This window comes from Dermacentor variabilis, chromosome 1 (genome assembly GCF_050947875.1).
Source record: "Dermacentor variabilis isolate Ectoservices chromosome 1, ASM5094787v1, whole genome shotgun sequence".
Lineage (NCBI taxonomy): Eukaryota > Metazoa > Arthropoda > Arachnida > Ixodida > Ixodidae > Dermacentor > Dermacentor variabilis.
The window spans coordinates 115,011,875-115,025,997 of NC_134568.1; the positions used below are offsets into that span (position 1 = coordinate 115,011,875).

At 45.9% G+C, this 14,123-nt stretch overlaps 1 pseudogene; it reads right to left on the bottom strand.

Annotated features, from left to right (window-relative positions):
* Window positions 1-11,683: 11,683 nt before the first annotated feature.
* LOC142568292 (U2 spliceosomal RNA) lies at window positions 11,684-11,863 on the bottom strand (annotated as a pseudogene).
* Window positions 11,864-14,123: the final 2,260 nt, after the last annotated feature.

The following is a 14,123-nucleotide window of genomic DNA, read 5'->3' on the forward strand; positions in this document are numbered from 1 at the left end:
CGGTGCTCTACGTGTAGTGCCAAATGGAGGCAGAAACGATGGTGCCAACTCTCCCACCTCATTGCAAATGACGCCGCTAGTGATTGAATGCCGCTCAGATGCTCGTGGGTAGTGTAAACAGCGTCGCTTAGGACGTCCCTCTATCAGCGAGCATCATTGAGCGCGCAGGTGGCTGGGAAGGCGCTGTGTGCCTTTCGTTATACCTTTTGCGTGGGGGAGGTTTTGTCTGGCTAAAGATGGTCGCATTTATTGCCCGGAACATGAAAGTGCAATTTATATGTCACAGCTGAACCTTTATTTCATAACCAAATTCTTGTGTTTGTTCTTTGATTTGGGGTACGCTAAGAAGACATTGGGCATCTTTGTGCGTGTCATGCGGGATTTAAATCCCTGATAACACGCACACCGCGTAACCGCTCGCACAAATGTTTTTTTTTAATGCGAATATGTTATATACTCCATAAAGAAGAACATTGGGCGTGCGGCATTAGCATCCGATGGTACCAAAACCCACCTGACCACCTAATAACGTCACGTTCCTGGCGCTAGACCTGCTGCGGCTCGCACTGCGAAGTCCCACGGTCAACAGCCACAGCTTCGGACGGACGCCATGGTCCACCCCCAAAATTGTCTTTGCCCAATTCGAAAAATGAGTTGACCCACGTTCAAAAGCGACCTGGCCCACTCCCTAAATTGATTTGGCCCTCCCTTAAAATTTGGGTGGCCCATCCCAAAAACTGACTTTGCCTAATTCGAAAATGGACCCAAGTTCAAAACCGACCTGGCCCACTCCTAAAATCGACTTGGCCCACTCCCAAAATCGGCTTTGCCCCCAATTCGAGCACATTACCAAGTGAAAAAATAATGAGTCATTCCACTCAGACCCGCCGTGGTTGCTCAGTGGCTGTGGTGTTAGGCTGCTGAGCACGAGGTCGCGGGATCGAATCCCGGCCACGGCGGCCGCATTTCGATGGGAGCGAAATGCGAACACACCCATGTACTTAGATTTAGGTGCACGTTAAAGAACCCCAGGTGGTCGAAATTTCCGGAGTCCTCCACTACGGCGTGCCTCATAATCAGAAAGTGGTTTTGGCACGTAAAACCTCATAATTTAATTTAATAATTCCACTCAGTGAAGGCGAATAACCAGACAAGCTGTGTAGCACATGACAAAGAGGGGGCACATCATTTGAAGAAAGGTACGAACACATTTATTGTTTCAATCGGTGGTCATCGTGACGAAAGGTAGGCGCACACATTTATTTTTATACATCGCGTTCTTTCGTGTCGTACATTCGTTATATACATTCGTGTTTTCATTTCGCGATATATTGAGGCAAAGAATTTGAGGCTGAAGTCACCGCACCGACTGGCAGCGGGCTAGTGCCGTCAGCGCTTTCGCAGAGGGAGGGGCAGTATGGGAACGCCGGCATGATGAGCGGCAACGGTGCCAGCTGGGGAAGAAGACGACAACGACGAACGCGCGAGCAGTGGTGGCAGTGACACGAGCCATTACTGATGATGATAGCTTTTGCTCACATGGATTTGTTGACGGACACAAAAAATGCACGGAACCCTAGCCATAAACAGCTTCACTGTAACGGTATCGCGCGGAAGAATCATGCTGCTTTTTCATTCAATAAACGTAAGGAAACTTAAGCCCCTCTGCAACTTTTTTGTTTAAGTGCGAAAGCGTCGTATGCCCCATTGAGCGAAAATCCGTCGTAGTCGGTGTCGCCGAAAGAGGGTACCAGAAATGGGCGACGGCGCAAAGAGTGGAAACACGTCGAATAATAACCATAACAATGCATTAATGTATCTAAGCAGATTAGCTTTCCCTGCTCGGGTTCGAGCTCACGCGGCGGTACACGGTGTGGTTGTATACTATTTCACGGTCAAGCTACACCACATGCATGTCCACTTTACAAGCCAAATCCAAAATGTAATTCCATGTTTATGGAATAGAGACAAGCTCGTTTCTGTCAATGTGACACACGATCTTCTCATTCCAGACAGTCTCGTTGAGAAGGTAAAACGAATCTGCCTGGTCACCCTGTTCGTTTCTGCCTTGTACTTCGGAATAACGGCCCCATCCTGATTTATTTTTTAGACAATGCAGATTTTTTATAAAATGCTATCACCGTCAGGCACCTGTCGTCGCCACATACGAGCTCTACTTTGCCGCTGCTTACGTTACTCTAAAAAGAATAATTAACAAAAAATTGTTAATTAACTTTTCAGCACTAATCTGAGGGCAGTTCTTTACACGAAAAACTTGTAGGGCATCACGATTTATTGCATAGCCATTGTTTTAGAAATAAAAAAAAAACATCGCACCTAATTTTAGATAATCATCATGGAAATTGAAGGCCACACCCAGGCAATAAAAAAGACCGAGCGCGTCCCGCTGCGCGTCAGACGGCAACGCCCCGCAAGGAAGTGTGGGGCGAAGTTTGAACGACAGCATGCCGCGGCAAGCCCTGACCCGACAGGCAGCGGCACATGCTTGACAGGTAAAGCGTGAGGCATCTGTAGCTGCCGCGACCAGCCGATGCGTTCGGTTTCCAAATTTCTGGCGCTAGTCGTCCCGCGGCGTTTCGGTCTGGTGCGATAGCGGGGCCGCCTTTTAAGCGCTCCCGCGCCGCTCGGTTTCGATGCCGCCTGGATTTACCGCTGAAATTCGATCATGAATATACTGCCTTAAATTTCGCCATTTCGCCGACTGCCCCTAAAGCAGCGATGAAAATAATTAACATATATTTGTTAATTAGTCTACTGAAGCTCACGTTATTAGCGGCAAAGTATATGTCAGCCTCGCTTAGAAAGTCGTGTGCAATAATTCCACGTTCGCTGAGCGTATAGCCTTTTCATAAAGATTTTCCTATTGTATAAAAAAACACCTTTTATTTACTCTGTACCGCTCGCGAAGCAGCGAGGAAAAGTTCCGTTTGTCCTGTTTTAGTTCTGCTTTCCTACAGAAGGAAAATGCAGCCGTACATATACAGGGTGTTCCACATTTCTTGTGCCAAGGATTTAAAAAAAAGGGGGTTAGCCGGAGCTGAATGAAACGATTGCCACTATGGTTTGCCGTCATGTGGCGCTCCTTAGTGGTCTTTTTTCATATTCCGCTCAATTAATTAAGAAGAATTATGTCAATGCTCACTTTAGGGCCAAGTGCGTTTCGTTGCGTTGTAGAGGGAGTTGGGAAACGACCGACCCAATTTTTTGTTGCAACGTATACATGCTTCGTGGTGCTTTCTTTTCGGCGTTTAAGGAAAGCCCGCGAAATATGAAATAAAACCACGCGACTGTGCTCGTGCGCTATCGTATTGCAGTGCTCTCAATTGCGGTTCGTGTGAAAGAACCGTGTGCGCGGACCGTGGCGAAGTGGGCAGCCGCGGCTCTATTCGCAGGCATCGGCTTCACAGTGCGTCAGAATCTCTGGCGGCGGCACACGGGAAGGAAGCGCCGTCGTCCTCGATAAGCGATAGGCCCGACGCACGGTTGAGAGCGCTGCAACACGATAGCGCACGAGCGCAGTCGCATGATTTTATTTCATATTTCGTGGGCTTTCTTGAAACGCCGGAAGAAATTGCCACGCAGCATATACGTTGCCACAAAAAATTTTATCGGTTGTTTCTGAACCCCCTCTATAGCGCAATGCACTTGGGCCTAAAGTGAACATTAAATGTTTTTCATAATTCATCTTAGTTACTTAACTAATTAGGGGGAACATACAAAAATACCCTAAGGGGTACGACGGCAAACCATATGCCATTGGTTTCATTCGGCTGCGGCTAACCGCTTTTTCTAAATCCTTGGGTCAAGTTACGTGAAACCTTATATTTTAGATTCAAGGATAACACGTAGCACTGCGGAACCTTGCCAAGGAACGCAGGCGGTGCTTGCTGATTTCCTGTTCCGGCATGGTGCAGCCAAGCAAGGCTGAGGGCATAGTTGAAACACGACCAATTTGTCCCAGCATGTGGGATAAATTTTTTTCCCGTCTCTCTTGGCAATATAGCAGATCGCGCGTGACCGTTCTTCAGCACGTAATGCTTCTTCCCCCTAAGCGAACAGTTTCGGACGGGCGTCAATACTTCAACAAAGTCCCACTAGGTACCAAAGAAATATTTATTGACCAAGCTCACCGCGTTCACTGCTCATGCGCATTGGCCCGGCCAGTGCTACAATGCGGGCATTCCTCGTTAGTTTTCCGCCGTCCTTAACAATTTGTAGCCTGTTGTCGCGATTACTCGACGCATGGAGTGTGAACTCAATCCGAACAGTTCGCTTATGTGATAGAAAGCCTAATTTTGACGTCATCTATAGTCATCCAACAAAAAAACACATCGGCGTGTCATTATCTCTGACCCGGAAAACATTGCGGATGTTTCAGCGAGAACAAACAACATTATGAGAAACTCGACGACAGAAATTTGTCGTCATATCTGCAATACTGGCTGTTCTACAGGCCTATGAGGTGCCAGATGGTTAGCCTGTCAATTCGGAGTTAGTACAGTGCGGATATAAAGAAATTGTTTCACACTGAAAGCCACGTTTCAGTTTAATTTTTTTTAATGCGTAAGCATTTCTATGCCTACCCAACAAGGAAACCCGTCCGTCCGTCCGTCGGTCACGTAAGGTTATCGCTTTCAAGATAGGGCCCGCAGCAGTGAGCGAATTGACCTTCGGGCTGCCTATCGCTTCAATCCGGACTAAGTGGCGAGAACACACCACACACGAAGCTATCAGCACTCGGCGCACTGTGTCCCCATCGCAGATGGCTTTCAAGATAGGGCTCGGCGGACGTGCCACACGCAGCCGCTGCCGGAGTACAGTTGGTCATGGTTGTTAACGGTTCGACGCGGATGGATAAAGTGCTAAAGCGTGATAACGGCTTAAATGGTCGGAACGTCATGAGCGCACGTGGCGCCGCCCCCTGCAGTTGTTTGCTTGTTTTATCATATCACCTTGCGCCACCGTCCGCAGCAGTTCGTGTCGCCGCAGCGCTGTCGTTTATACAGGTCGGATCAAGTTTCATAACATTGATAATGATACCGGTCTGCATGGAGATGAGCAAGTGGCTTACGCATACTTAGACAAATTTCAGAGGAGTTTCTGCGTGAATTCTTTTTGTAACTAATGGATCACACTTGTAACTTGTAATTTGTAACTGAGGTCACAAATTTAACCCAAATGTAGGAAGGGGTGTGGGACCTATTTTCTATGTTTTATCCCCGCATAAAAGCATTTCTACATGATGTAAAAACTTTAAAAAGTTAAAGAAAAGCCAAAGCATCTGGGCAATGGTGCGCTGCTCTTATGAGGAGAGAAACGAAACGCTCCATCATATCCGCTTTTGCTTAACCACAGGTTCGGCATCCTTCCTTCAAATGCCGACATATGAGCGAGAAACGCGCTCATTACCTTACAAATCAATTGTTCGTGAAGGTGACTGCAAAATCGTTGAGTTTGTTGCAACACAGACTGGGCGCGCTTACGATGCGCAAAACCTACCCTTTTCTTGTTGTCACTTTCATCCGCCGCAAGACGATTTGAGATCCGTTAACTTGCGTGAATTGTTGTATATACAGAGCAGTTTGGCTGCGTGTACCTCGGCGAAATGTGCGCTCCATACATAAGGTCCACTGGCGCTTGGCGAGACAGCTTCTGCTCACGTCGCCGTGCGACGGTGTTCGTATGCGAGCGGCCGTATCCCTCTCTCGAAAAACAAAAATAAAATAGAAACAAATCGAAAATAGGCAGACTAAGGAAGTTGTGTAGGAAAGAGTGACTCGAGAAAAGCAAGATCAGCTACACTAAAAAGAAAGAAAGAAGGAGAGAAAGAAGTATTGGTCGCGGCGCGCGACTCGCCTCACGCATGCGGCGCGTGCCCACGCGACTGTTGGTTCTTCCAAATTTACACGGCCGACGCACGCGGACCGCGCAATCACCCTGACCGCGGCCGTCTCTGTACGGCACGGGGAAACCAGTGGCCCGCATCGCGTCAGCGAGTCTCCTCCGCCAGGAGCCTTGAACGCAAGGCTATTTCCGTATGTGCGCCCCGTCAATAAGGTGCCACCTTGAAGCCCTCCCGTGCGCCGCGCAGCCGCTGACACGCAGTTAAATCGCCGCAGGAGCGTCACGGATCTCATTACGAAACTCGGCTCGGCTTCGTCGTTTCTGATGCAATACGGCCGAAATTTTACGAGACGCCGCACGAGCCCGGCGCCGTCGCGTGGCCGTTGCACTATCGCGCGTGCATGTGCGGCGTCCTTCTCCGCGTGCGTTCGATCACGTCCGCCGCGACACCGCGGTGCCCTACTGTGTGTTTGCGTCAGTGGCGGGAAGCGCGCCGCGAGTTGGGCTTCTCTTGCACACTCGCGCCCGTGTAAAGTAGTCATTTGCATTGCATTCGCTGCAGAGCACTATCATGGGCGTCACTAGCTATCACACTGCATGTAAAGCAGCATGAGTCCTGCAACCGCGTGCGAAAGTAATGTTAAAGAGTGAAGCATGTCCATTCCATTAAACAAGTGTCTCATTAGTGACGTCAACGATTCCTTTGACGCTGTGCTATACTTATCACTGCGTCCTTTCTCTGGCGTGTTGTAATTTACTATCGAATAACAACCACACAAAACGCTTGGTAACTATGAAAGTTATGGAACTTAGCTATAGCGTCGGAACATCAAGTATACATATATCAAGAAAGAGCAAGAGTCTCGTGACGACGACCTGACCGCTGTGGTCTAGCGTGCTCTACAATATCGCACCCACCCGCAAGGAATGATGTAGAAATTAGGCAATATGACTACAAACAGGCCTATTGCGATTCTTTGATGCCCTTTCGTGCATGCGCCCCTGTGCATATATTGCGCAAAATAGGTGGCGAAAACTTAAGACTAGCGCAATCACACCATCTTTTGCATCCCAGTATATAGTGTTACCTCCACTCGAGCTTTTGAATAAAAAATGCTTTAAGATTTTTGGATAATTAGTTTAAGCGAGACTTCAGACAGACTATGCAGTTTCTTTCTTCTCTTTTCTTAGAGTTGGGCTAGAGATAACACATCACCCAGAAAGTTGTATGTCACTGGTGTTGATATTTTAGCGTGGCTGGTGGAGGTAGTCATAATGTGCTTTTTCGTAGGACACGCGAATACGAATGTTTCATCTCTGTTACTTGTTGTGGATGGGCTACGGAAGCTGCTGAGCTCGTTCCAAATACCCTTCCGCAAGTATGATTACAAGAATCCGGACTTCCACTTTGGCGGCGTTTATATTCGGCAGATATTAGCGTATGTGTAGAGTATTGATATGCGTTCATGAGACATTAAGGAGGCACTGTCGTCCGCTATACATGGCGCCTTGGAGGAGCGAAAGTACTTCAGGAGCCCGCGTACACAGCAGAGGGTTGGAGCGGGTGGGATATCGAAATGGACAAGTTGTTGCGCTTTCCAGATGATATATTAGATTTACGTAATAAAATGACATGTGAACAAGCCTGTGCCTATAGGCCGGTAAGGTAGATGGGCGCTGCAAACAATATTTATTTTATTACTCGGTTTCATTAATATTCATTAAATAAATTGCCTAACTGATAGGGGTGTGCGAATAGTGGTTTTTGAGACCGAATCAAATACGAATCGAATAGTGCCAGAAGCGAATCGAATCGAATACTTTGCGAATAGCTTTTGAATAATTAATACCCGTTATCACAATTGATATAAAAGAATGTCCACATTCCAGTATTCTTAATGTTAGCAAGTTTCTTTCATTCATAGTACGTTATGAAGTGTTGTTTATTAAAAGCAGAAATGGAGCATTAGGAGCAAACAAGTAGCTTCTTCGCACGCGCAGGGCTCTTCAGAGGGTGCGAATGATCGCTGTACGGCCTGTAAAGTATGGCTATCTATATAGTGCATAAGCCTGCTCCACTATGCAAGCCCTCATGTTTTATATCCCCTACTTTGGCCCAATTTTATGTATACTTGGGCGCAGTTGACGTTTAGAAATATTCGAAAAGTATTTGAAAGATATTCGCATTTACGAATAGTGGCTATTCGATTCAAAGACCGAATCGAATAGGACCCTATTCGATTTGGTTATTCGAAAGTTTCGAATATTCGCACACCCCTAGTAAGTGATCTTAACGAGCTTTGCAAAATAAACGCGCTGAGACGACCGCGTGCAACATTTTTGTTGCTGGAAAACGCTCATTTAGCACGTGTGTCTGTCTGTCGCGCGCTTGATTACCGCCGTAAATGTAGACACCCTAATACTGCTCAGAACATGACCACTGCGCGTATGCTCTGTGTGGTGCAAAGGCTGTCATAACAACTTCGCGCAAGTCGTGCCTATTCCACAAGCGCGACACGTGTCTATAGGTGGGGACGCTCGCTCGACCCGGTGAACCGCTATAGGACTCGTTTTTTTTTTGCCGTTCCTTTTTCATGACGTTCAAAAATAGGCGCAGGAAAAAATTACCATCAGGCCTACCTGCTGACCCCCAACTTGAGAAAGCGGTGTGACTCCGGAACTTGAAGCTTTTGCCTATGTGATGCCCGACTGTCTCTTTCTGAGGACGGCAAGGGGCGTCCCACGTGGTCACTGCTTCTCCCGCTTTGTGAAAAGAACCGGTGTCCCGCCCCGCAGCCACCTCCGCGCATCAGTCGCGGCGGCGCAGCGGTGCATCACTGTCCAGCAGTGCACGAAGTCAGCGGTGTGATGCTGGGCTCTCCCGGAATCTCGTCATTAGACGAAATACCAAAGAAAAAAGAAAGGAAATTGAGGTGCTCCAAATTTGGCGCGCATATAAAGATAGGCCGCAGCGATTGAAATCCAATAAGAGCGCTTGGCGTAGTTTCAGGGTGGAAATGCAGAATTTCTATTGAAAGAGGCGCCGAAGGTAAAAAACATCTAATGAGTTTAGAACGTGAGAACACCTTTCTCAGAAACCTCGAAACTTTTGTCGTATGCTGTAGGTGATGATTCAGTTTCGGAGAAAATTGCGAACGAAAGGGCTGTACAATTGTTCCTGCAAATAAAATCGTCCGCAATAAGCGAGATTTGTTATGTATAGGCTTCTTAAACCACGCCGACAATCACGGAGGTCACGCACTGTTCTGCGTGACTCAGCTCGCTTTGAGTTAGAATCCTGCATTGAGAAGTTGCCACATTTCTACAAATGGCGCCGGTTGAGCTGTGTGAGGAAGAAGATGATTAACTATTCTTTAGGCAAATCAAGGGAAGTTGGTCAAGCTGAACTTTGAAATGCAGTGTATTTTAGCTTCTACTAACAGTGATTTATCATAATTTATCAGTTATAAACGGGGCAGGTTACTTTGGGGTTGCTGATGCTTTATTCTTAAAGTGGCGGTGCCGATTTGATCTATACGGTTACATCATTTTCTGGTTACGGTTTTAAGTAAAAGTGACTATATGGCTTTATTTTTGTTCTATTTTGGTCTCTCTTTAGCAGAATCTGTTTTCGGCCCCACAGTCATACGGTCACATTATGGTGACTACGCGCAGTCGTCGTGCAACGACGAGTCTGAAAGCCCTAATCTTTTGCGAACTCGTTCTCGCAAACAAATGAACAACTCCGCGATGGCCACAGCAGCGAGCAGTCATCCGTGAAATAGCAGCTTAGACAAAGCCTTGCACAAAGGTGCCATCTCACACTCCATACAAATCAAGTATTATTTCCAAACTTTACAGAAGCTTAGCGGCACAAATGTAGAGAAAAGCCGTGTTTTAAAAGGGGGACTATATAGTTGCGCTCCTTGTAAACTCACTCGAGGCTGGTGGCGTATCAGCAGCATGCCTTTGCGCCGTCATCCGACGGGAGCCGCCGGCCCAGCTGCCTACGACCACCATTACGCCCTGCTGCTTCCCTGTCGCCATTCAGGACGCAGCCGACCTTGTTCACCGAACGCACGCTTGAGAGCAGCACCATACGCCTGCGCAAGCGCTCCGTCACGTGGATTTTTTCATATTTCGCGGGCTTTCTTTACAAAAAAAAAAAAAAAAAAAAAAAAAAAAAGAAAAGGGCTACGTGAGATGTAGCATACAGGAAACAACTAGATCGGTTGTTCCTGAAGGTGCTCTACAAATCTGCTCATCATACTTGGGGTCCTCAGCCAATAATTAAAAAGTTGGATAATTAAACTCAATTAATGAGTGAGTAATGGGGAAAACAAAAAAAATGCCCGAGTTACTACAGGCTATTGCGAATAGTATGCGTTCGGTTCAAGTCGTTTCCCACGCACCTTTCGTTTGTAAAGTCTTGGCTCAAGTTACGTGGGACACTCTGTCCCACGTAAAGGGCTACCTGCGTTGAGCAAGTTTATTCAGATAGGTTCCTGGAAGCAGGGGAAATCGGCAACGGCAAAGTCGCTGAAAAAAGTCATTGTGATCTAAAAATAATGTGCTGCTTTTCAGTCTCTGCTGTTTCTATAGTTTGCTGGTGCTTGTGTGCCGCGTTTAAGAGTGAATCATCGTAAAGAAAATGCGCATGTATCCCACAAAAGGTGCATGCTTAGGGGCAAAAAAAAAAAAAAGAAGACAAAGGGTGTCACGTATTCATCTCTATTTTCTATTTTCTTCACTGCATACTGCTGCCCGGAATTGCATCTATATGTCAGTCGTGGCTGAAAGGAATAGGAGTGTATAGTTTTATTTTCCCCCTCGTTGTGCGTCCATTTTGCTTTTCAACTAAAGCTCAATGCGGTGTTTCATCTATCACAAAGCTACAGCCGAAAGAGCCAAAAAATGCTGATGGCCGGAAGACTAAATGTCATCGCAACCACGAATCGTTCAGCGGTATAGCAGCCTACATGTCTTTTTCGTAAAAAAAAAAAGACACGAAACACAAGCACTTGTACAATAACTGTTGCTTCAGTAGGTCGCGAAATAGAACTGAACTGAGTGAACTGTTCCAACTCGCCCAAATCATCGCTCTGCGTCCTCCCGGTCATTTTCTATTTCGCAACCTAGCGACAGTAAATTACGGATTTGATTGCTCCTGGTAGTAATGTTCCCCTTATCGCGTAACTTAGTTCAAGGGTTAGAATTATGCTATCTGTAACAGGTGATATAAAAATTTGGTGTAGCTAAAAAAAGCACCCCGTATAAACGTTGCATGAGATTATAGTTGTGACTTGCGTGGTGACTGCACATAAACATTTCGTGACGTTACACGTTAGATGAGATGAAAATAAACATAACTCTACACATCGCATTTACTTGTTTACTATATGATGGACCACTGCACTAAAGACTCAGGGCACATGTAGGGGATATTATTGTTAAATATTACAGAAATTAAAAAAAAAATCGGCTATCGTAAATACCATAATTCTAGTCCTTCAGCTAGATTATTCGGATCGGCGGACATTACTTACACGAAAAATAAGAACACATACTGAACGAATTAAAATATTTGCTTATTAACTTCTTAATTATATGGTTTGCGGCGCGCATTGTAATTTACGAATTGTAGCCGGTGAGTTTGCAAGGCGTATCCACTTGAAATGAATTTCCAGTGATGACACCAGTATCGAAATATGCGCCATCAAACTGGCCGTTAAAATGCACTGTTGTTCCACTTACGTTTTACGGCGAAGCTGTAAAACGTAAGTGACTAGTTTCCAGCGGATCTATGTCCGTAGAACAAAAACCTTGGGCCGATCCCGAAGATAGTGCAATACCGGGTCGACCCGCGGAGGAGGTGAAGCAGGCTTCAAGCACTCCGCCAACTTGCAAAAGTAAGTTTGCTATCTTGGGTCCAAATACAACCCATATCAGATATTAAGCTGATAAGAACAGATACTGCACTCTGACCCGCGTCGGCCATGTCTACGTTGGCAGCGCCCTCTCTTTGTCGGCGTTCCAGGCGCTTGCGTATCTACTTTTCTTCCGCTCTGCTGTGGTGGCGGTCCCGTGGAAACTTCATGCGTGTCTACTTTCTTCCGGCTCCTCGGGGCGGCGGTTCCGCCGTCCAAGCGAATGTATATACAAATCGCGGTAACTGAGTCCGTACTTACGCTCAAAATTCTGCGTCACCTTTGTGTCGTATGCTAAACAGCTTCGCTGGTCATGCACCTTGATAGAGTGGAATGGCTCACGGTTCTTTTTCTGTTTTTTAATAAAACGCTCTTTTATGCATTGAAGTATAACCGTAACTGGAACGTCCGTGTATTTTGTCCCACCCTTCGGGAAATAATTTCTCGGAACTTGTGTCATCCTGGAGGTTCCTTTCAACTGGATAGGTCTTGCAAGCTCACCGGCTACAATTTGTAAATTACAATATGTGCCGTAGGCGAACTAATTGAGGAGTTAATTAGTGAATTTTTGGTAATTTATTTCGATTTATCGTGCAAGTACTGCCAGCCTCTTTGAATAATCCAGCTCAAAAACAAGAATGATCTTATCTGCCGCAGGCGATTTTGTTAAAATTCCGGAAAACTTAGATATGATCATCCCTGCATGATTTTTTTCCATCACCGTTCTAATTGTGTCTTGCTGATCACAAAATCGTACCAGTTAAATCTCCTACGAGCTTTGAACCCCAGCGCTTTTGGAAGGACAACATTCCCTACGGCTCTGGCTGGATGGATATCAGCGCATTCCATTACAATGTGCTGGGTCGTCTCCGTATTTTTTCTGCAGCGTATTTTTTTTCTGTGCCAAGGTAATTTCTTGGCGCAGTGAGGCGCCGTCATATGAGCACTTTGGAACTTTCGTGGATGTGGCAACTGTGCAAGCGTAACTCACGCTCTGTTTCAAGGCTACTGGACGCCGAAATCATGGGTCACGTAACGCATCAATTGGCATGAGCGTGACGCCACATAATCAGATCCTCTTCTCGATGTCGTCACGGAGAACTGGTTTGAAGGGCAGTTTCGACCCTCTCCATTCCTTGTCTTGTGAACACTAAACCACATACTATTATTTACGATTAGCGACTTTTCAGATCCGGCTAAACATCTGTAACATCTTGATGATGGCTAGTTGGTTCATATTTAGCACTGAAGTTTAACAGTGCGAATAAAACAAGGACACAAAGAAACATGTACCACATACAAGAGCTTATCTGTGACATTTGTGACGTACCTCAAATAATCCGCTTGTGTGTAAAAGATGTTTCTTCGTGTCCTTGCTTTATTCGCGCTTTTGAACTTCAGTGCTAAACATCATGTGCATTAAACTGCCATCCATGTATCGCCAGACCTTATGAAGAGAGCAGAGCTAAAGCCGCGGAGGCACAGCGACCGGAGCATTAACGAATTCACTGTCAGGGCCGTTTTAGGAGGTGCTTTTTTTTGCGCATGAATGCATCGATTATCGCGTACTTAAAAAAAATATAGCTGCTGTTTGTTGCTCTGGAAAAGACAGGAGAAAGGAAATGAAAATGCCCTTTATGTATACGGATTGTTTGCAGAAACGGGCTCTTTCGGTTAGAAAGAGATGCAGCGAAGAATAAGGAGAGGCAACGAGGATAACCAGGTAATATTACTATGAAAGAGGCGAGACGAGCCGTGTATAGCGCTCTGGTGAAGGCTGAAACTTATTAAGCAGCGCAAGGAAAACAGTGCGCTAAAAAAAGCCACCGGACAGTATGCCAGCATTCCTGCCTCATGCATTTTTCTCGCGAGTTCCTTTCTTTGCGAAGGTCTCCGGAAAACCAGTCGTGCATATACGCTACGGAAGCGCTTATTCAAATGCCTAAAAACAGATTCGAGGAAAAGTATGGTCGATACACGTTTGTAGATATGCAGAAACATAATGCGTGAACGATGGTATCGTACGTCTCAGCCGTAACTAATATAACCACATTTTCCGCCATGAGCAAGGGTAAGCAAAATGCATCAAAATAGTATCTTGAAGGTATACATGATAACTATGAGAAAGTGTATTTCAAATATAAATACATTGCTAAAATTTAGATACACTACTCGTACTTGCGATTGTAGTCGTATATAATTAGATATCTCAAAATCTCAGCAGTTTGTAGTGTGAAGCCTGGCACATGCTACAACTAAAATGGCTAGTAAAAGTATCGGTTATGGCGGCATGCGACGTGCTCTTTTTATCTATTTAAAAATAGCAGTCAT